We start from the raw sequence: 21,312 nt of genomic DNA, 5'->3' as shown, positions 1-21,312 counted from the left end.
TGGAGGTCTTTGACATCAGGCTCGAAGGTGCCTGCCGCGTGCCAGACAAAAACCTGAAGTGTTCTGCGCAACGAGCGTCTCCAAGCGGCAGCAGAGTGGCGCAGCGGGAGCGTGCTGGGCCCATAACCCAGAGGTCGATGGATCGAAACCATCCTCTGCTATCGTTCACTGTCACCTTGATCTGCTTTCTTCAGCAAGCTGCCTTTGCATCTACTTGCCGATGTTCATATCGATCCACTCCATTCAAACGGCATGGGTTTTAGAGGTCTCAGTGATATTCTGTTCTTGGTCGGTTTCCTCTGAACTGAATCGCAAAACCGGTTCTCTTCGATGCTAATGAGCTGGTAAAGTTGAAACTCAGACATCGTCCCCCACTATTAGGACGGATACCACCGATTGTGAATAACCTCAGAGAGAGACAAGTGACAGACAGTCGCCGTGGAATCCATGGGCTGAATGGCTTCTGTCTGCGCGACAATGATGCTACGTGTTGCTCAGGGAGCAAAAATGGTTCATTTTTAACCGTCCCTTCCGTGTTGGACTGCCTGCAGTCCCTCAGCTCAGGGCCGTGGGGATGACTCTCAGTGAGTGAAGGTTTCACGCGGATTCTCTTCATCTGGGACACTTGGGGCTCAGATGTTAACTGCTGCGCGGTCGCAGCAAAGAAAGCGATGCCCACTTTGCAATAGACTTTCCGTAAGATTGCTGCGTGAAGACGATTTCTGAACACCAAGCAGGCTGCACAACAATGTGAATTTACCTGGGCGAAGAGTCCTCGGTGTTCATTTCTCTCTGTCCTGCCAGCACAGCATCTTTCTGTCTCTCCGATAACAGACCTTTGGAGAAAGTTCACAATCAAAGTTGTTCATGTTCCCCGCATTAATGTAACTGACACCTCTCACCCCAAGAGTTTCAGAGAGAGAGAGAGAGACAAAGAGGGAGAGAGAGCAGAAGAGCGAATGGACTCTTACCCTCCCCCAAACCTACATTCCCCCACCCCCCCTCCCCCCAGAACAACGTGCAAGTAGAAATAAAATGGTTTAATTATCCGCCAGTGGAGATACTCCTGTTCCTGGGGAAGAGACAAACATCAGCCCCCCGGGGACAGAATGACAAGCAGATGTTCTGGAAAGGCTTTGCTGCTTGCAATTCTTGCAGCAATGTGGAATGTACTTCACACTGAGCAAGTTTCAGCTGGCTCAGAGTCTCCAATGTTCATTGCTGTGTTTGCCGCCAGCTCAGAGAAAGAACAATAGGCAGGACGTAGGAGTGAATAACGATCCTCGTGAGAGGGCGAATAACTGTTAATGGAGACTGTTAGTGGCTAACAATACGTCGTGTGTCATAGCAGACGAGGTGATAAACAGGAGTCTTTCGTGTGGTAGGGGTCAAGGACATGGGGGGGTTCAGGCCCTATAGTTATAGAACTCGATATTGAAGACCGGAGGGCTGGAAGGGCTCCAAGTGGAAAATGAGATGTTGTTCCTTCATCTGGAGCTAGAACACTGCTGCAAGCCTGAGACAGGGATGTTGGCCAGGGAACAGGGTGATGTGTTAAAGTGGCAGGCAACCGCAAGGTCAGGGCCTTTAGTTTCTGCGGGCAGAAGCGGGATGTTCTGCGAAGCAGTCACCCAGTTTATGCTTCATGCTACGTTGGGGAAACGACACTGTGAGCAGAGAATGCGGTGGAATGAAATAGCAGCAGGGAGACTGGATGAGAAGCAGCTGTTCGGGAAAGTCTTTGCCGCTTGCTCAAATGTATTTCAGACTGAGCATGTCTCAGGTCGCTCAAGAGGTCTGGGGCATTACCTGCGTGCGTGCTTTCTGGCTCGTTGGTCTAGGCGTATGATTCTCGCTTAGGGTCTGTTACTGCGCTGATTTGCGAGAGGTCCCGGGTTCAAATCCCGGACGAGCCCGTGTTTTTTTTTAACTTGACTTGTGCAAAACTGCCTGATTGACTTTCTCAAAAAGCACCTTCGTGAAACCAGCGTGGGCTGCCTGGAGTACGAATGAGGCAGAAAACAGAGAAATGAAATGGTTGGAGATCGTGTTCAACAAGCTACTTGGATGCTGCCTGAACTGCTGTGCTCTTCCAGCACCACTAATCCAGAATCTGGTTTCCAGCATCTGCAGTCATTGTTTTTACCATAGTGCTCAACAGGTTGACGTGAGTGGTGCGGTGTTTGAGGAATGTCAGCAATCAAGGTAGATTGGAAAATTGGGACAGCTCTCCTCGGAGAACCGAACTTTTCCAAGTCATGAGGGACCTAGAAACAGGAAATAATGTTGTGAAAATGCTCCCACGCCTGAAAGGATCCATAACGATTCGGCAGAATTTTAGAGTCACGAGCAAAAGAAGTAAAAGTGACATTAGGAAGAACGTTTTCGTACAGGGAGTGGTGAGGGTCAGTAAGTCCCTGTCTGACATTGACAAAGAGGAAGATTCAATGGACCCAAAAGGGAATTCGGTGGTCACGTTCAGATGTGCAGATTTCCGCTGAGAAGGCGAGAGAATGAAATGAAACGACTAGAGTCACACGTTTACTTAAGCGTAGAACCAGCAGAGCGAAGGTGGGCCGCAGAGCCTCCGTCTGCGCTGTGACACATGTTGTGATTCAGTGTGAAATCACAGTTCGACCGACAGAATGTGGGAATTTAGAAAAAAGTTTATATTTACACAGCCTCCATACGTCTGCGAAACAGCATATCACACGACAGCAGTGGAGGTCTTTGACATCAGGCTCGAAGGTGCCTGCCGCGTGCCAGACAAAAACCTGAAGTGTTCTGCGCAACGAGCGTCTCCAAGCGGCAGCAGAGTGGCGCAGCGGGAGCGTGCTGGGCCCATAACCCAGAGGTCGATGGATCGAAACCATCCTCTGCTATCGTTCACTGTCACCTTGATCTGCTTTCTTCAGCAAGCTGCCTTTGCATCTACTTGCCGATGTTCATATCGATCCACTCCATTCAAACGGCATGGGTTTTAGAGGTCTCAGTGATATTCTGTTCTTGGTCGGTTTCCTCTGAACTGAATCGCAAAACCGGTTCTCTTCGATGCTAATGAGCTGGTAAAGTTGAAACTCAGACATCGTCCCCCACTATTAGGACGGATACCACCGATTGTGAATAACCTCAGAGAGAGACAAGTGACAGACAGTCGCCGTGGAATCCATGGGCTGAATGGCTTCTGTCTGCGCGACAATGATGCTACGTGTTGCTCAGGGAGCAAAAATGGTTCATTTTTAACCGTCCCTTCCGTGTTGGACTGCCTGCAGTCCCTCAGCTCAGGGCCGTGGGGATGACTCTCAGTGAGTGAAGGTTTCACGCGGATTCTCTTCATCTGGGACACTTGGGGCTCAGATGTTAACTGCTGCGCGGTCGCAGCAAAGAAAGCGATGCCCACTTTGCAATAGACTTTCCGTAAGATTGCTGCGTGAAGACGATTTCTGAACACCAAGCAGGCTGCACAACAATGTGAATTTACCTGGGCGAAGAGTCCTCGGTGTTCATTTCTCTCTGTCCTGCCAGCACAGCATCTTTCTGTCTCTCCGATAACAGACCTTTGGAGAAAGTTCACAATCAAAGTTGTTCATGTTCCCCGCATTAATGTAACTGACACCTCTCACCCCAAGAGTTTCAGAGAGAGAGAGAGAGAGAGAAAGAGGGAGAGAGAGCAGAAGAGCGAATGGACTCTTACACTCCCCCAAACCTACATTCCCCCACCCCCCCCCCCCCACCCCCCAGAACAACGTGCAAGTAGAAATAAAATGGTTTAATTATCCGCCAGTGGAGATACTCCTGTTCCTGGGGAAGAGACAAACATCAGCCCCCCGGGGACAGAATGACAAGCAGATGTTCTGGAAAGGCTTTGCTGCTTGCAATTCTTGCAGCAATGTGGAATCTACTTCACACTGAGCAAGTTTCAGCTGGCTCAGAGTCTCCAATGTTCATTGCTGTGTTTACCGCCAGCTCAGAGAAAGAACAATAGGCAGGACGCAGGAGTGAATAACGATCCTCGTGAGAGGGCGAATAACTGTTAATGGAGACTGTTAGTGGCTAACAATACGTCGTGTGTCATAGCAGACGAGGTGATAAACAGGAGTCTTTCGTGTGGTAGGGGTCAAGGACATGGGGGGGGGTTCAGGCCCTATAGTTATAGAACTCGATATTGAAGACCGGAGGGCTGGAAGGGCTCCAAGTGGAAAATGAGATGTTGTTCCTTCATCTGGAGCGAGAACACTGCTGCAAGCCTGAGACAGGGATTATGGCCAGGGAACAGTGTGATGTGTTAAAGTGGCAGGCAACCGCAAGGTCAGGGCCTTTAGTTTCTGCGGGCAGAAGCGGGATGTTCTGCGAAGCAGTCACCCAGTTTATGCTTCATGCTACGTTGGGGAAACGACACTGTGAGCAGAGAATGCGGTGGAATGAAATAGCAGCAGGGAGACTGGATGAGAAGCAGCTGTTCGGGAAAGTCTTTGCCGCTTGCTCAAATGTATTTCATACTGAGCATGTCTCAGGTCGCTCAAGAGGTCTGGGGCATTACCTGCGTGCGTGCTTTCTGGCTCGTTGGTCTAGGCGTATGATTCTCGCTTAGGGTCTGTTACTGCGCTGATTTGCGAGAGATCCCGGGTTCAAATCCCGGACGAGCCCGTGTTTTTTTTTAACTTGACTTGTGCAAAACTGCCTGATTGACTTTCTCAAAAAGCACCTTCGTGAAACCAGCGTGGGCTGCTTGGAGTACGAATGAGGCAGAAAACAGAGAAATGAAATGATTGGAGATCGTGTTCAACAAGCTACTTGGATGCTGCCTGAACTGCTGTGCTCTTCCAGCACCACTAATCCAGAATCTGGTTTCCAGCATCTGCAGTCATTGTTTTTACCATAGTGCTCAACAGGTTGACGTGAGTGGTGCGGTGTTTGAGGAATGTCAGCAATCAAGGTAGATTGGAAAATTGGGACAGCTCTCCTCGGAGAACCGAACTTTTCCAAGTCATGAGGGACCTAGAAACAGGAAATAATGTTGTGAAAATGCTCCCACGCCTGAAAGGATCCATAACGATTCGGCAGAATTTTAGAGTCACGAGCAAAAGAAGTAAAAGTGACATTAGGAAGAACGTTTTCGTACAGGGAGTGGTGAGGGTCAGTAAGTCCCTGTCTGACATTGACAAAGAGGAAGATTCAATGGACCCAAAAGGGAATTCGGTGGTCACGTTCAGATGTGCAGATTTCCGCTGAGAAGGCGAGAGAATGAAATGAAACGACTAGAGTCACACGTTTACTTAAGCGTAGAACCAGCAGAGCGAAGGTGGGCCGCAGAGCCTCCGTCTGCGCTGTGACACATGTTGTGATTCAGTGTGAAATCACAGTTCGACCGACAGAATGTGGGAATTTAGAAAAAAGTTTATATTTACACAGCCTCCATACGTCTGCGAAACAGCATATCACACGACAGCAGTGGAGGTCTTTGACATCAGGCTCGAAGGTGCCTGCCGCGTGCCAGACAAAAACCTGAAGTGTTCTGCGCAACGAGCGTCTCCAAGCGGCAGCAGAGTGGCGCAGCGGGAGCGTGCTGGGCCCATAACCCAGAGGTCGATGGATCGAAACCATCCTCTGCTATCGTTCACTGTCACCTTGATCTGCTTTCTTCAGCAAGCTGCCTTTGCATCTACTTGCCGATGTTCATATCGATCCACTCCATTCAAACGGCATGGGTTTTAGAGGTCTCAGTGATATTCTGTTCTTGGTCGGTTTCCTCTGAACTGAATCGCAAAACCGGTTCTCTTCGATGCTAATGAGCTGGTAAAGTTGAAACTCAGACATCGTCCCCCACTATTAGGACGGATACCACCGATTGTGAATAACCTCAGAGAGAGACAAGTGACAGACAGTCGCCGTGGAATCCATGGGCTGAATGGCTTCTGTCTGCGCGACAATGATGCTACGTGTTGCTCAGGGAGCAAAAATGGTTCATTTTTAACCGTCCCTTCCGTGTTGGACTGCCTGCAGTCCCTCAGCTCAGGGCCGTGGGGATGACTCTCAGTGAGTGAAGGTTTCACGCGGATTCTCTTCATCTGGGACACTTGGGGCTCAGATGTTAACTGCTGCGCGGTCGCAGCAAAGAAAGCGATGCCCACTTTGCAATAGACTTTCCGTAAGATTGCTGCGTGAAGACGATTTCTGAACACCAAGCAGGCTGCACAACAATGTGAATTTACCTGGGCGAAGAGTCCTCGGTGTTCATTTCTCTCTGTCCTGCCAGCACAGCATCTTTCTGTCTCTCCGATAACAGACCTTTGGAGAAAGTTCACAATCAAAGTTGTTCATGTTCCCCGCATTAATGTAACTGACACCTCTCACCCCAAGAGTTTCAGAGAGAGAGAGAGAGACAAAGAGGGAGAGAGAGCAGAAGAGCGAATGGACTCTTACCCTCCCCCAAACCTACATTCCCCCACCCCCCCTCCCCCCAGAACAACGTGCAAGTAGAAATAAAATGGTTTAATTATCCGCCAGTGGAGATACTCCTGTTCCTGGGGAAGAGACAAACATCAGCCCCCCGGGGACAGAATGACAAGCAGATGTTCTGGAAAGGCTTTGCTGCTTGCAATTCTTGCAGCAATGTGGAATGTACTTCACACTGAGCAAGTTTCAGCTGGCTCAGAGTCTCCAATGTTCATTGCTGTGTTTGCCGCCAGCTCAGAGAAAGAACAATAGGCAGGACGTAGGAGTGAATAACGATCCTCGTGAGAGGGCGAATAACTGTTAATGGAGACTGTTAGTGGCTAACAATACGTCGTGTGTCATAGCAGACGAGGTGATAAACAGGAGTCTTTCGTGTGGTAGGGGTCAAGGACATGGGGGGGTTCAGGCCCTATAGTTATAGAACTCGATATTGAAGACCGGAGGGCTGGAAGGGCTCCAAGTGGAAAATGAGATGTTGTTCCTTCATCTGGAGCTAGAACACTGCTGCAAGCCTGAGACAGGGATGTTGGCCAGGGAACAGGGTGATGTGTTAAAGTGGCAGGCAACCGCAAGGTCAGGGCCTTTAGTTTCTGCGGGCAGAAGCGGGATGTTCTGCGAAGCAGTCACCCAGTTTATGCTTCATGCTACGTTGGGGAAACGACACTGTGAGCAGAGAATGCGGTGGAATGAAATAGCAGCAGGGAGACTGGATGAGAAGCAGCTGTTCGGGAAAGTCTTTGCCGCTTGCTCAAATGTATTTCAGACTGAGCATGTCTCAGGTCGCTCAAGAGGTCTGGGGCATTACCTGCGTGCGTGCTTTCTGGCTCGTTGGTCTAGGCGTATGATTCTCGCTTAGGGTCTGTTACTGCGCTGATTTGCGAGAGGTCCCGGGTTCAAATCCCGGACGAGCCCGTGTTTTTTTTTAACTTGACTTGTGCAAAACTGCCTGATTGACTTTCTCAAAAAGCACCTTCGTGAAACCAGCGTGGGCTGCCTGGAGTACGAATGAGGCAGAAAACAGAGAAATGAAATGGTTGGAGATCGTGTTCAACAAGCTACTTGGATGCTGCCTGAACTGCTGTGCTCTTCCAGCACCACTAATCCAGAATCTGGTTTCCAGCATCTGCAGTCATTGTTTTTACCATAGTGCTCAACAGGTTGACGTGAGTGGTGCGGTGTTTGAGGAATGTCAGCAATCAAGGTAGATTGGAAAATTGGGACAGCTCTCCTCGGAGAACCGAACTTTTCCAAGTCATGAGGGACCTAGAAACAGGAAATAATGTTGTGAAAATGCTCCCACGCCTGAAAGGATCCATAACGATTCGGCAGAATTTTAGAGTCACGAGCAAAAGAAGTAAAAGTGACATTAGGAAGAACGTTTTCGTACAGGGAGTGGTGAGGGTCAGTAAGTCCCTGTCTGACATTGACAAAGAGGAAGATTCAATGGACCCAAAAGGGAATTCGGTGGTCACGTTCAGATGTGCAGATTTCCGCTGAGAAGGCGAGAGAATGAAATGAAACGACTAGAGTCACACGTTTACTTAAGCGTAGAACCAGCAGAGCGAAGGTGGGCCGCAGAGCCTCCGTCTGCGCTGTGACACATGTTGTGATTCAGTGTGAAATCACAGTTCGACCGACAGAATGTGGGAATTTAGAAAAAAGTTTATATTTACACAGCCTCCATACGTCTGCGAAACAGCATATCACACGACAGCAGTGGAGGTCTTTGACATCAGGCTCGAAGGTGCCTGCCGCGTGCCAGACAAAAACCTGAAGTGTTCTGCGCAACGAGCGTCTCCAAGCGGCAGCAGAGTGGCGCAGCGGGAGCGTGCTGGGCCCATAACCCAGAGGTCGATGGATCGAAACCATCCTCTGCTATCGTTCACTGTCACCTTGATCTGCTTTCTTCAGCAAGCTGCCTTTGCATCTACTTGCCGATGTTCATATCGATCCACTCCATTCAAACGGCATGGGTTTTAGAGGTCTCAGTGATATTCTGTTCTTGGTCGGTTTCCTCTGAACTGAATCGCAAAACCGGTTCTCTTCGATGCTAATGAGCTGGTAAAGTTGAAACTCAGACATCGTCCCCCACTATTAGGACGGATACCACCGATTGTGAATAACCTCAGAGAGAGACAAGTGACAGACAGTCGCCGTGGAATCCATGGGCTGAATGGCTTCTGTCTGCGCGACAATGATGCTACGTGTTGCTCAGGGAGCAAAAATGGTTCATTTTTAACCGTCCCTTCCGTGTTGGACTGCCTGCAGTCCCTCAGCTCAGGGCCGTGGGGATGACTCTCAGTGAGTGAAGGTTTCACGCGGATTCTCTTCATCTGGGACACTTGGGGCTCAGATGTTAACTGCTGCGCGGTCGCAGCAAAGAAAGCGATGCCCACTTTGCAATAGACTTTCCGTAAGATTGCTGCGTGAAGACGATTTCTGAACACCAAGCAGGCTGCACAACAATGTGAATTTACCTGGGCGAAGAGTCCTCGGTGTTCATTTCTCTCTGTCCTGCCAGCACAGCATCTTTCTGTCTCTCCGATAACAGACCTTTGGAGAAAGTTCACAATCAAAGTTGTTCATGTTCCCCGCATTAATGTAACTGACACCTCTCACCCCAAGAGTTTCAGAGAGAGAGAGAGAGACAAAGAGGGAGAGAGAGCAGAAGAGCGAATGGACTCTTACCCTCCCCCAAACCTACATTCCCCCACCCCCCCTCCCCCCAGAACAACGTGCAAGTAGAAATAAAATGGTTTAATTATCCGCCAGTGGAGATACTCCTGTTCCTGGGGAAGAGACAAACATCAGCCCCCCGGGGACAGAATGACAAGCAGATGTTCTGGAAAGGCTTTGCTGCTTGCAATTCTTGCAGCAATGTGGAATGTACTTCACACTGAGCAAGTTTCAGCTGGCTCAGAGTCTCCAATGTTCATTGCTGTGTTTGCCGCCAGCTCAGAGAAAGAACAATAGGCAGGACGTAGGAGTGAATAACGATCCTCGTGAGAGGGCGAATAACTGTTAATGGAGACTGTTAGTGGCTAACAATACGTCGTGTGTCATAGCAGACGAGGTGATAAACAGGAGTCTTTCGTGTGGTAGGGGTCAAGGACATGGGGGGGTTCAGGCCCTATAGTTATAGAACTCGATATTGAAGACCGGAGGGCTGGAAGGGCTCCAAGTGGAAAATGAGATGTTGTTCCTTCATCTGGAGCTAGAACACTGCTGCAAGCCTGAGACAGGGATGTTGGCCAGGGAACAGGGTGATGTGTTAAAGTGGCAGGCAACCGCAAGGTCAGGGCCTTTAGTTTCTGCGGGCAGAAGCGGGATGTTCTGCGAAGCAGTCACCCAGTTTATGCTTCATGCTACGTTGGGGAAACGACACTGTGAGCAGAGAATGCGGTGGAATGAAATAGCAGCAGGGAGACTGGATGAGAAGCAGCTGTTCGGGAAAGTCTTTGCCGCTTGCTCAAATGTATTTCAGACTGAGCATGTCTCAGGTCGCTCAAGAGGTCTGGGGCATTACCTGCGTGCGTGCTTTCTGGCTCGTTGGTCTAGGCGTATGATTCTCGCTTAGGGTCTGTTACTGCGCTGATTTGCGAGAGGTCCCGGGTTCAAATCCCGGACGAGCCCGTGTTTTTTTTTAACTTGACTTGTGCAAAACTGCCTGATTGACTTTCTCAAAAAGCACCTTCGTGAAACCAGCGTGGGCTGCCTGGAGTACGAATGAGGCAGAAAACAGAGAAATGAAATGGTTGGAGATCGTGTTCAACAAGCTACTTGGATGCTGCCTGAACTGCTGTGCTCTTCCAGCACCACTAATCCAGAATCTGGTTTCCAGCATCTGCAGTCATTGTTTTTACCATAGTGCTCAACAGGTTGACGTGAGTGGTGCGGTGTTTGAGGAATGTCAGCAATCAAGGTAGATTGGAAAATTGGGACAGCTCTCCTCGGAGAACCGAACTTTTCCAAGTCATGAGGGACCTAGAAACAGGAAATAATGTTGTGAAAATGCTCCCACGCCTGAAAGGATCCATAACGATTCGGCAGAATTTTAGAGTCACGAGCAAAAGAAGTAAAAGTGACATTAGGAAGAACGTTTTCGTACAGGGAGTGGTGAGGGTCAGTAAGTCCCTGTCTGACATTGACAAAGAGGAAGATTCAATGGACCCAAAAGGGAATTCGGTGGTCACGTTCAGATGTGCAGATTTCCGCTGAGAAGGCGAGAGATTGAAACGACTAGAGTCACACGTTTACTTAAGCGTAGAACCAGCAGAGCGAAGGTGGGCCGCAGAGCCTCCGTCTGCGCTGTGACACATGTTGTGATTCAGTGTGAAATCACAGTTCGACCGACAGAATGTGGGAATTTAGAAAAAAGTTTATATTTACACAGCCTCCATACGTCTGCGAAACAGCATATCACACGACAGCAGTGGAGGTCTTTGACATCAGGCTCGAAGGTGCCTGCCGCGTGCCAGACAAAAACCTGAAGTGTTCTGCGCAACGAGCGTCTCCAAGCGGCAGCAGAGTGGCGCAGCGGGAGCGTGCTGGGCCCATAACCCAGAGGTCGATGGATCGAAAGCAGATCACTGTCACCTTGATCTGCTTTCTTCAGCAAGCTGCCTTTGCATCTACTTGCCGATGTTCATATCGATCCACTCCATTCAAACGGCATGGGTTTTAGAGGTCTCAGTGATATTCTGTTCTTGGTCGGTTTCCTCTGAACTGAATCGCAAAACCGGTTCTCTCCGATGCTAATGAGCTGGTAAAGTTGAAACTCAGACATCGTCCCCCACTATTAGGACGGATACCACCGATTGTGAATAACCTCAGAGAGAGACAAGTGACAGACAGTCGCCGTGGAATCCATGGGCTGAATGGCTTCTGTCTGCGCGACAATGATGCTACGTGTTGCTCAGGGAGCAAAAATGGTTCATTTTTAACCGTCCCTTCCGTGTTGGACTGCCTGCAGTCCCTCAGCTCAGGGCCGTGGGGATGACTCTCAGTGAGTGAAGGTTTCACGCGGATTCTCTTCATCTGGGACACTTGGGGCTCAGATGTTAACTGCTGCGCTGTCGCAGCAAAGAAAGCGATGCCCACTTTGCAATAGACTTTCCGTAAGATTGCTGCGTGAAGACGATTTCTGAACACCAAGCAGGCTGCACAACAATGTGAATTTACCTGGGCGAAGAGTCCTCGGTGTTCATTTCTCTCTGTCCTGCCAGCACAGCATCTTTCTGTCTCTCCGATAACAGACCTTTGGAGAAAGTTCACAATCAAAGTTGTTCATGTTCCCCGCATTAATGTAACTGACACCTCTCACCCCAAGAGTTTCAGAGAGAGAGAGAGAGAGAGAAAGAGGGAGAGAGAGCAGAAGAGCGAATGGACTCTTACACTCCCCCAAACCTACATTCCCCCACCCCCCCCCCCCCACCCCCCAGAACAACGTGCAAGTAGAAATAAAATGGTTTAATTATCCGCCAGTGGAGATACTCCTGTTCCTGGGGAAGAGACAAACATCAGCCCCCCGGGGACAGAATGACAAGCAGATGTTCTGGAAAGGCTTTGCTGCTTGCAATTCTTGCAGCAATGTGGAATCTACTTCACACTGAGCAAGTTTCAGCTGGCTCAGAGTCTCCAATGTTCATTGCTGTGTTTACCGCCAGCTCAGAGAAAGAACAATAGGCAGGACGCAGGAGTGAATAACGATCCTCGTGAGAGGGCGAATAACTGTTAATGGAGACTGTTAGTGGCTAACAATACGTCGTGTGTCATAGCAGACGAGGTGATAAACAGGAGTCTTTCGTGTGGTAGGGGTCAAGGACATGGGGGGGGGTTCAGGCCCTATAGTTATAGAACTCGATATTGAAGACCGGAGGGCTGGAAGGGCTCCAAGTGGAAAATGAGATGTTGTTCCTTCATCTGGAGCGAGAACACTGCTGCAAGCCTGAGACAGGGATTATGGCCAGGGAACAGTGTGATGTGTTAAAGTGGCAGGCAACCGCAAGGTCAGGGCCTTTAGTTTCTGCGGGCAGAAGCGGGATGTTCTGCGAAGCAGTCACCCAGTTTATGCTTCATGCTACGTTGGGGAAACGACACTGTGAGCAGAGAATGCGGTGGAATGAAATAGCAGCAGGGAGACTGGATGAGAAGCAGCTGTTCGGGAAAGTCTTTGCCGCTTGCTCAAATGTATTTCATACTGAGCATGTCTCAGGTCGCTCAAGAGGTCTGGGGCATTACCTGCGTGCGTGCTTTCTGGCTCGTTGGTCTAGGCGTATGATTCTCGCTTAGGGTCTGTTACTGCGCTGATTTGCGAGAGATCCCGGGTTCAAATCCCGGACGAGCCCGTGTTTTTTTTTAACTTGACTTGTGCAAAACTGCCTGATTGACTTTCTCAAAAAGCACCTTCGTGAAACCAGCGTGGGCTGCTTGGAGTACGAATGAGGCAGAAAACAGAGAAATGAAATGATTGGAGATCGTGTTCAACAAGCTACTTGGATGCTGCCTGAACTGCTGTGCTCTTCCAGCACCACTAATCCAGAATCTGGTTTCCAGCATCTGCAGTCATTGTTTTTACCATAGTGCTCAACAGGTTGACGTGAGTGGTGCGGTGTTTGAGGAATGTCAGCAATCAAGGTAGATTGGAAAATTGGGACAGCTCTCCTCGGAGAACCGAACTTTTCCAAGTCATGAGGGACCTAGAAACAGGAAATAATGTTGTGAAAATGCTCCCACGCCTGAAAGGATCCATAACGATTCGGCAGAATTTTAGAGTCACGAGCAAAAGAAGTAAAAGTGACATTAGGAAGAACGTTTTCGTACAGGGAGTGGTGAGGGTCAGTAAGTCCCTGTCTGACATTGACAAAGAGGAAGATTCAATGGACCCAAAAGGGAATTCGGTGGTCACGTTCAGATGTGCAGATTTCCGCTGAGAAGGCGAGAGAATGAAATGAAACGACTAGAGTCACACGTTTACTTAAGCGTAGAACCAGCAGAGCGAAGGTGGGCCGCAGAGCCTCCGTCTGCGCTGTGACACATGTTGTGATTCAGTGTGAAATCACAGTTCGACCGACAGAATGTGGGAATTTAGAAAAAAGTTTATATTTACACAGCCTCCATACGTCTGCGAAACAGCATATCACACGACAGCAGTGGAGGTCTTTGACATCAGGCTCGAAGGTGCCTGCCGCGTGCCAGACAAAAACCTGAAGTGTTCTGCGCAACGAGCGTCTCCAAGCGGCAGCAGAGTGGCGCAGCGGGAGCGTGCTGGGCCCATAACCCAGAGGTCGATGGATCGAAACCATCCTCTGCTATCGTTCACTGTCACCTTGATCTGCTTTCTTCAGCAAGCTGCCTTTGCATCTACTTGCCGATGTTCATATCGATCCACTCCATTCAAACGGCATGGGTTTTAGAGGTCTCAGTGATATTCTGTTCTTGGTCGGTTTCCTCTGAACTGAATCGCAAAACCGGTTCTCTTCGATGCTAATGAGCTGGTAAAGTTGAAACTCAGACATCGTCCCCCACTATTAGGACGGATACCACCGATTGTGAATAACCTCAGAGAGAGACAAGTGACAGACAGTCGCCGTGGAATCCATGGGCTGAATGGCTTCTGTCTGCGCGACAATGATGCTACGTGTTGCTCAGGGAGCAAAAATGGTTCATTTTTAACCGTCCCTTCCGTGTTGGACTGCCTGCAGTCCCTCAGCTCAGGGCCGTGGGGATGACTCTCAGTGAGTGAAGGTTTCACGCGGATTCTCTTCATCTGGGACACTTGGGGCTCAGATGTTAACTGCTGCGCGGTCGCAGCAAAGAAAGCGATGCCCACTTTGCAATAGACTTTCCGTAAGATTGCTGCGTGAAGACGATTTCTGAACACCAAGCAGGCTGCACAACAATGTGAATTTACCTGGGCGAAGAGTCCTCGGTGTTCATTTCTCTCTGTCCTGCCAGCACAGCATCTTTCTGTCTCTCCGATAACAGACCTTTGGAGAAAGTTCACAATCAAAGTTGTTCATGTTCCCCGCATTAATGTAACTGACACCTCTCACCCCAAGAGTTTCAGAGAGAGAGAGAGAGACAAAGAGGGAGAGAGAGCAGAAGAGCGAATGGACTCTTACCCTCCCCCAAACCTACATTCCCCCACCCCCCCTCCCCCCAGAACAACGTGCAAGTAGAAATAAAATGGTTTAATTATCCGCCAGTGGAGATACTCCTGTTCCTGGGGAAGAGACAAACATCAGCCCCCCGGGGACAGAATGACAAGCAGATGTTCTGGAAAGGCTTTGCTGCTTGCAATTCTTGCAGCAATGTGGAATGTACTTCACACTGAGCAAGTTTCAGCTGGCTCAGAGTCTCCAATGTTCATTGCTGTGTTTGCCGCCAGCTCAGAGAAAGAACAATAGGCAGGACGTAGGAGTGAATAACGATCCTCGTGAGAGGGCGAATAACTGTTAATGGAGACTGTTAGTGGCTAACAATACGTCGTGTGTCATAGCAGACGAGGTGATAAACAGGAGTCTTTCGTGTGGTAGGGGTCAAGGACATGGGGGGGTTCAGGCCCTATAGTTATAGAACTCGATATTGAAGACCGGAGGGCTGGAAGGGCTCCAAGTGGAAAATGAGATGTTGTTCCTTCATCTGGAGCTAGAACACTGCTGCAAGCCTGAGACAGGGATGTTGGCCAGGGAACAGGGTGATGTGTTAAAGTGGCAGGCAACCGCAAGGTCAGGGCCTTTAGTTTCTGCGGGCAGAAGCGGGATGTTCTGCGAAGCAGTCACCCAGTTTATGCTTCATGCTACGTTGGGGAAACGACACTGTGAGCAGAGAATGCGGTGGAATGAAATAGCAGCAGGGAGACTGGATGAGAAGCAGCTGTTCGGGAAAGTCTTTGCCGCTTGCTCAAATGTATTTCAGACTGAGCATGTCTCAGGTCGCTCAAGAGGTCTGGGGCATTACCTGCGTGCGTGCTTTCTGGCTCGTTGGTCTAGGCGTATGATTCTCGCTTAGGGTCTGTTACTGCGCTGATTTGCGAGAGGTCCCGGGTTCAAATCCCGGACGAGCCCGTGTTTTTTTTTAACTTGACTTGTGCAAAACTGCCTGATTGACTTTCTCAAAAAGCACCTTCGTGAAACCAGCGTGGGCTGCCTGGAGTACGAATGAGGCAGAAAACAGAGAAATGAAATGGTTGGAGATCGTGTTCAACAAGCTACTTGGATGCTGCCTGAACTGCTGTGCTCTTCCAGCACCACTAATCCAGAATCTGGTTTCCAGCATCTGCAGTCATTGTTTTTACCATAGTGCTCAACAGGTTGACGTGAGTGGTGCGGTGTTTGAGGAATGTCAGCAATCAAGGTAGATTGGAAAATTGGGACAGCTCTCCTCGGAGAACCGAACTTTTCCAAGTCATGAGGGACCTAGAAACAGGAAATAATGTTGTGAAAATGCTCCCACGCCTGAAAGGATCCATAACGATTCGGCAGAATTTTAGAGTCACGAGCAAAAGAAGTAAAAGTGACATTAGGAAGAACGTTTTCGTACAGGGAGTGGTGAGGGTCAGTAAGTCCCTGTCTGACATTGACAAAGAGGAAGATTCAATGGACCCAAAAGGGAATTCGGTGGTCACGTTCAGATGTGCAGATTTCCGCTGAGAAGGCGAGAGATTGAAACGACTAGAGTCACACGTTTACTTAAGCGTAGAACCAGCAGAGCGAAGGTGGGCCGCAGAGCCTCCGTCTGCGCTGTGACACATGTTGTGATTCAGTGTGAAATCACAGTTCGACCGACAGAATGTGGGAATTTAGAAAAAAGTTTATATTTACACAGCCTCCATACGTCTGCGAAACAGCATATCACACGACAGCAGTGGAGGTCTTTGACATCAGGCTCGAAGGTGCCTGCCGCGTGCCAGACAAAAACCTGAAGTGTTCTGCGCAACGAGCGTCTCCAAGCGGCAGCAGAGTGGCGCAGCGGGAGCGTGCTGGGCCCATCACCCAGAGGTCGATGGATCGAAAGCAGATCACTGTCACCTTGATCTGCTTTCTTCAGCAAGCTGCCTTTGCATCTACTTGCCGATGTTCATATCGATCCACTCCATTCAAACGGCATGGGTTTTAGAGGTCTCAGTGATATTCTGTTCTTGGTCGGTTTCCTCTGAACTGAATCGCAAAACCGGTTCTCTCCGATGCTAATGAGCTGGTAAAGTTGAAACTCAGACATCGTCCCCCACTATTAGGACGGATACCACCGATTGTGAATAACCTCAGAGAGAGACAAGTGACAGACAGTCGCCGTGGAATCCATGGGCTGAATGGCTTCTGTCTGCGCGACAATGATGCTACGTGTTGCTCAGGGAGCAAAAATGGTTCATTTTTAACCGTCCCTTCCGTGTTGGACTGCCTGCAGTCCCTCAGCTCAGGGCCGTGGGGATGACTCTCAGTGAGTGAAGGTTTCACGCGGATTCTCTTCATCTGGGACACTTGGGGCTCAGATGTTAACTGCTGCGCTGTCGCAGCAAAGAAAGCGATGCCCACTTTGCAATAGACTTTCCGTAAGATTGCTGCGTGAATACGATTTCTGAACACCAAGCAGGCTGCACAACAATGTGAATTTACCTGGGCGAAGAGTCCTCGGTGTTCATTTCTCTCTGTCCTGCCAGCACAGCATCTTTCTGTCTCTCCGATAACAGACCTTTGGAGAAAGTTCACAATCAAAGTTGTTCATGTTCCCCGCATTAATGTAACTGACACCTCTCACCCCAAGAGTTTCAGAGAGAGAGAGAGAGAGAGAAAGAGGGAGAGAGAGCAGAAGAGCGAATGGACTCTTACACTCCCCCAAACCTACATTCCCCCACCCCCCCCTCCCCCCAGAACAACGTGCAAGTAGAAATAAAATGGTTTAATTATCCGCCAGTGGAGATACTCCTGTTCCTGGGGAAGAGACAAACATCAGCCCCCCGGGGACAGAATGACAAGCAGATGTTCTGGAAAGGCTTTGCTGCTTGCAATTCTTGCAGCAATGTGGAATCTACTTCACACTGAGCAAGTTTCAGCTGGCTCAGAGTCTCCAATGTTCATTGCTGTGTTTACCGCCAGCTCAGAGAAAGAACAATAGGCAGGACGCAGGAGTGAATAACGATCCTCGTGAGAGGGCGAATAACTGTTAATGGAGACTGTTAGTGGCTAACAATACGTCGTGTGTCATAGCAGACGAGGTGATAAACAGGAGTCTTTCGTGTGGTAGGGGTCAAGGACATGGGGGGGTTCAGGCCCTATAGTTATAGAACTCGATATTGAAGACCGGAGGGCTGGAAGGGCTCCAAGTGGAAAATGAGATGTTGTTCCTTCATCTGGAGCGAGAACACTGCTGCAAGCCTGAGACAGGGATGTTGGCCAGGGAACAGGGTGATGTGTTAAAGTGGCAGGCAACCGCAAGGTCAGGGCCTTTAGTTTCTGCGGGCAGAAGCGGGATGTTCTGCGAAGCAGTCACCCAGTTTATGCTTCATGCTACGTTGGGGAAACGACACTGTGAGCAGAGAATGCGGTGGAATGAAATAGCAGCAGGGAGACTGGATGAGAAGCAGCTGTTCGGGAAAGTCTTTGCCGCTTGCTCAAATGTATTTCATACTGAGCATGTCTCAGGTCGCTCAAGAGGTCTGGGGCATTACCTGCGTGCGTGCTTTCTGGCTCGTTGGTCTAGGCGTATGATTCTCGCTTAGGGTCTGTTCCTGCGCTGATTTGCGAGAGGTCCCGGGTTCAAATCCCGGACGAGCCCGTGTTTTTTTTTAACTTGACTTGTGCAAAACTGCCTGATTGACTTTCTCAAAAAGCACCTTCGTGAAACCAGCGTGGGCTGCCTGGAGTACGAATGAGGCAGAAAACAGAGAAATGAAATGATTGGAGATCGTGTTCAACAAGCTACTTGGATGCTGCCTGAACTGCTGTGCTCTTCCAGCACCACTAATCCAGAATCTGGTTTCCAGCATCTGCAGTCATTGTTTTTACCATAGTGCTCAACAGGTTGACGTGAGTGGTGCGGTGTTTGAGGAATGTCAGCAATCAAGGTAGATTGGAAAATTGGGACAGCTCTCCTCGGAGAACCGAACTTTTCCAAGTCATGAGGGACCTAGAAACAGGAAATAATGTTGTGAAAATGCTCCCACGCCTGAAAGGATCCATAACGATTCGGCAGAATTTTAGAGTCACGAGCAAAAGAAGTAAAAGTGACATTAGGAAGAACGTTTTCGTACAGGGAGTGGTGAGGGTCAGTAAGTCCCTGTCTGACATTGACAAAGAGGAAGATTCAATGGACCCAAAAGGGAATTCGGTGGTCACGTTCAGATGTGCAGATTTCCGCTGAGAAGGCGAGAGATTGAAACGACTAGAGTCACACGTTTACTTAAGCGTAGAACCAGCAGAGCGAAGGTGGGCCGCATGGCCGCCGTCTGCGCTGTGACACATGTTGTGATTCAGTGTGAAATCACAGTTCGACCGACAGAATGTGGGAATTTAGAAAAAAGTTTATATTTACACAGCCTCCATACGTCTGCGAAACAGCATATCACACGACAGCAGTGGAGGTCTTTGACATCAGGCTCGAAGGTGCCTGCCGCGTGCCAGACAAAAACCTGAAGTGTTCTGCGCAACGAGCGTCTCCAAGCGGCAGCAGAGTGGCGCAGCGGGAGCGTGCTGGGCCCATCACCCAGAGGTCGATGGATCGAAAGCAGATCACTGTCACCTTGATCTGCTTTCTTCAGCAAGCTGCCTTTGCATCTACTTGCCGATGTTCATATCGATCCACTCCATTCAAACGGCATGGGTTTTAGAGGTCTCAGTGATATTCTGTTCTTGGTCGGTTTCCTCTGAACTGAATCGCAAAACCGGTTCTCTTCGATGCTAATGAGCTGGTAAAGTTGAAACTCAGACATCGTCCCCCACTATTAGGACGGATACCACCGATTGTGAATAACCTCAGAGAGAGACAAGTGACAGACAGTCGCCGTGGAATCCATGGGCTGAATGGCTTCTGTCTGCGCGACAATGATGCTACGTGTTGCTCAGGGAGCAAAAATGGTTCATTTTTAACCGTCCCTTCCGTGTTGGACTGCCTGCAGTCCCTCAGCTCAGGGCCGTGGGGATGACTCTCAGTGAGTGAAGGTTTCACGCGGATTCTCTTCATCTGGGACACTTGGGGCTCAGATGTTAACTGCTGCGCTGTCGCAGCAAAGAAAGCGATGCCCACTTTGCAATAGACTTTCCGTAAGATTGCTGCGTGAAGACGATTTCTGAACACCAAGCAGGCTGCACAACAATGTGAATTTACCTGGGCGAAGAGTCCTCGGTGTTCATTTCTCTCTGTCCTGCCAGCACAGCATCTTTCTGTCTCTCCGATAACAGACCTTTGGAGAAAGTTCACAATCAAAGTTGTTCATGTTCCCCGCATTAATGTAACTGACACCTCTCACCCCAAGAGTTTCAGAGAGAGAGAGAGAGAGAGAAAGAGGGAGAGAGAGCAGAAGAGCGAATGGACTCTTACACTCCCCCAAACCTACATTCCCCCACCCCCCCCCCCCCCACCCCCCAGAACAACGTGCAAGTAGAAATAAAATGGTTTAATTATCCGCCAGTGGAGATACTCCTGTTCCTGGGGAAGAGACAAACATCAGCCCCCCGGGGACAGAATGACAAGCAGATGTTCTGGAAAGGCTTTGCTGCTTGCAATTCTTGCAGCAATGTGGAATCTACTTCACACTGAGCAAGTTTCAGCTGGCTCAGAGTCTCCAATGTTCATTGCTGTGTTTACCGCCAGCTCAGAGAAAGAACAATAGGCAGGACGCAGGAGTGAATAACGATCCTCGTGAGAGGGCGAATAACTGTTAATGGAGACTGTTAGTGGCTAACAATACGTCGTGTGTCATAGCAGACGAGGTGATAAACAGGAGTCTTTCGTGTGGTAGGGGTCAAGGACATGGGGGGGGGTTCAGGCCCTATAGTTATAGAACTCGATATTGAAGACCGGAGGGCTGGAAGGGCTCCAAGTGGAAAATGAGATGTTGTTCCTTCATCTGGAGCGAGAACACTGCTGCAAGCCTGAGACAGGGATTATGGCCAGGGAACAGTGTGATGTGTTAAAGTGGCAGGCAACCGCAAGGTCAGGGCCTTTAGTTTCTGCGGGCAGAAGCGGGATGTTCTGCGAAGCAGTCACCCAGTTTATGCTTCATGCTACGTTGGGGAAACGACACTGTGAGCAGAGAATGCGGTGGAATGAAATAGCAGCAGGGAGACTGGATGAGAAGCAGCTGTTCGGGAAAGTCTTTGCCGCTTGCTCAAATGTATTTCATACTGAGCATGTCTCAGGTCGCTCAAGAGGTCTGGGGCATTACCTGCGTGCGTGCTTTCTGGCTCGTTGGTCTAGGCGTATGATTCTCGCTTAGGGTCTGTTACTGCGCTGATTTGCGAGAGATCCCGGGTTCAAATCCCGGACGAGCCCGTGTTTTTTTTTAACTTGACTTGTGCAAAACTGCCTGATTGACTTTCTCAAAAAGCACCTTCGTGAAACCAGCGTGGGCTGCTTGGAGTACGAATGAGGCAGAAAACAGAGAAATGAAATGATTGGAGATCGTGTTCAACAAGCTACTTGGATGCTGCCTGAACTGCTGTGCTCTTCCAGCACCACTAATCCAGAATCTGGTTTCCAGCATCTGCAGTCATTGTTTTTACCATAGTGCTCAACAGGTTGACGTGAGTGGTGCGGTGTTTGAGGAATGTCAGCAATCAAGGTAGATTGGAAAATTGGGACAGCTCTCCTCGGAGAACCGAACTTTTCCAAGTCATGAGGGACCTAGAAACAGGAAAT

The 21,312-nt window shown here is 49.5% G+C and overlaps 5 non-coding genes across 5 annotated transcripts; all 5 read left to right on the top strand.

The window, feature by feature from the left end:
• Nucleotides 1-89: 89 nt before the first annotated feature.
• Nucleotides 90-161, top strand: trnam-cau (transfer RNA methionine (anticodon CAU)). Its single transcript has one exon. It is a non-coding gene; the product is annotated as a tRNA-Met (tRNA).
• A 2,649-nt stretch (nucleotides 162-2,810) lies between these two features.
• Nucleotides 2,811-2,882, top strand: trnam-cau (transfer RNA methionine (anticodon CAU)). The gene has a single exon. It is a non-coding gene; the product is annotated as a tRNA-Met (tRNA).
• Nucleotides 2,883-5,541: 2,659 nt separating this feature from the next.
• Nucleotides 5,542-5,613, top strand: trnam-cau (transfer RNA methionine (anticodon CAU)). Its single transcript has one exon. It is a non-coding gene; the product is annotated as a tRNA-Met (tRNA).
• A 2,649-nt stretch (nucleotides 5,614-8,262) lies between these two features.
• On the top strand, nucleotides 8,263-8,334 carry trnam-cau (transfer RNA methionine (anticodon CAU)). The gene has a single exon. It is a non-coding gene; the product is annotated as a tRNA-Met (tRNA).
• Nucleotides 8,335-13,697: 5,363 nt separating this feature from the next.
• trnam-cau (transfer RNA methionine (anticodon CAU)) lies at nucleotides 13,698-13,769 on the top strand. Its single transcript has one exon. It is a non-coding gene; the product is annotated as a tRNA-Met (tRNA).
• Nucleotides 13,770-21,312: the final 7,543 nt, after the last annotated feature.

The sequence above is a fragment of the Chiloscyllium punctatum genome, chromosome 36, assembly GCF_047496795.1.
Source record: "Chiloscyllium punctatum isolate Juve2018m chromosome 36, sChiPun1.3, whole genome shotgun sequence".
Classification (NCBI taxonomy): domain Eukaryota; kingdom Metazoa; phylum Chordata; class Chondrichthyes; order Orectolobiformes; family Hemiscylliidae; genus Chiloscyllium; species Chiloscyllium punctatum.
This window is presented reverse-complemented; position numbering and strand designations above follow the sequence as displayed.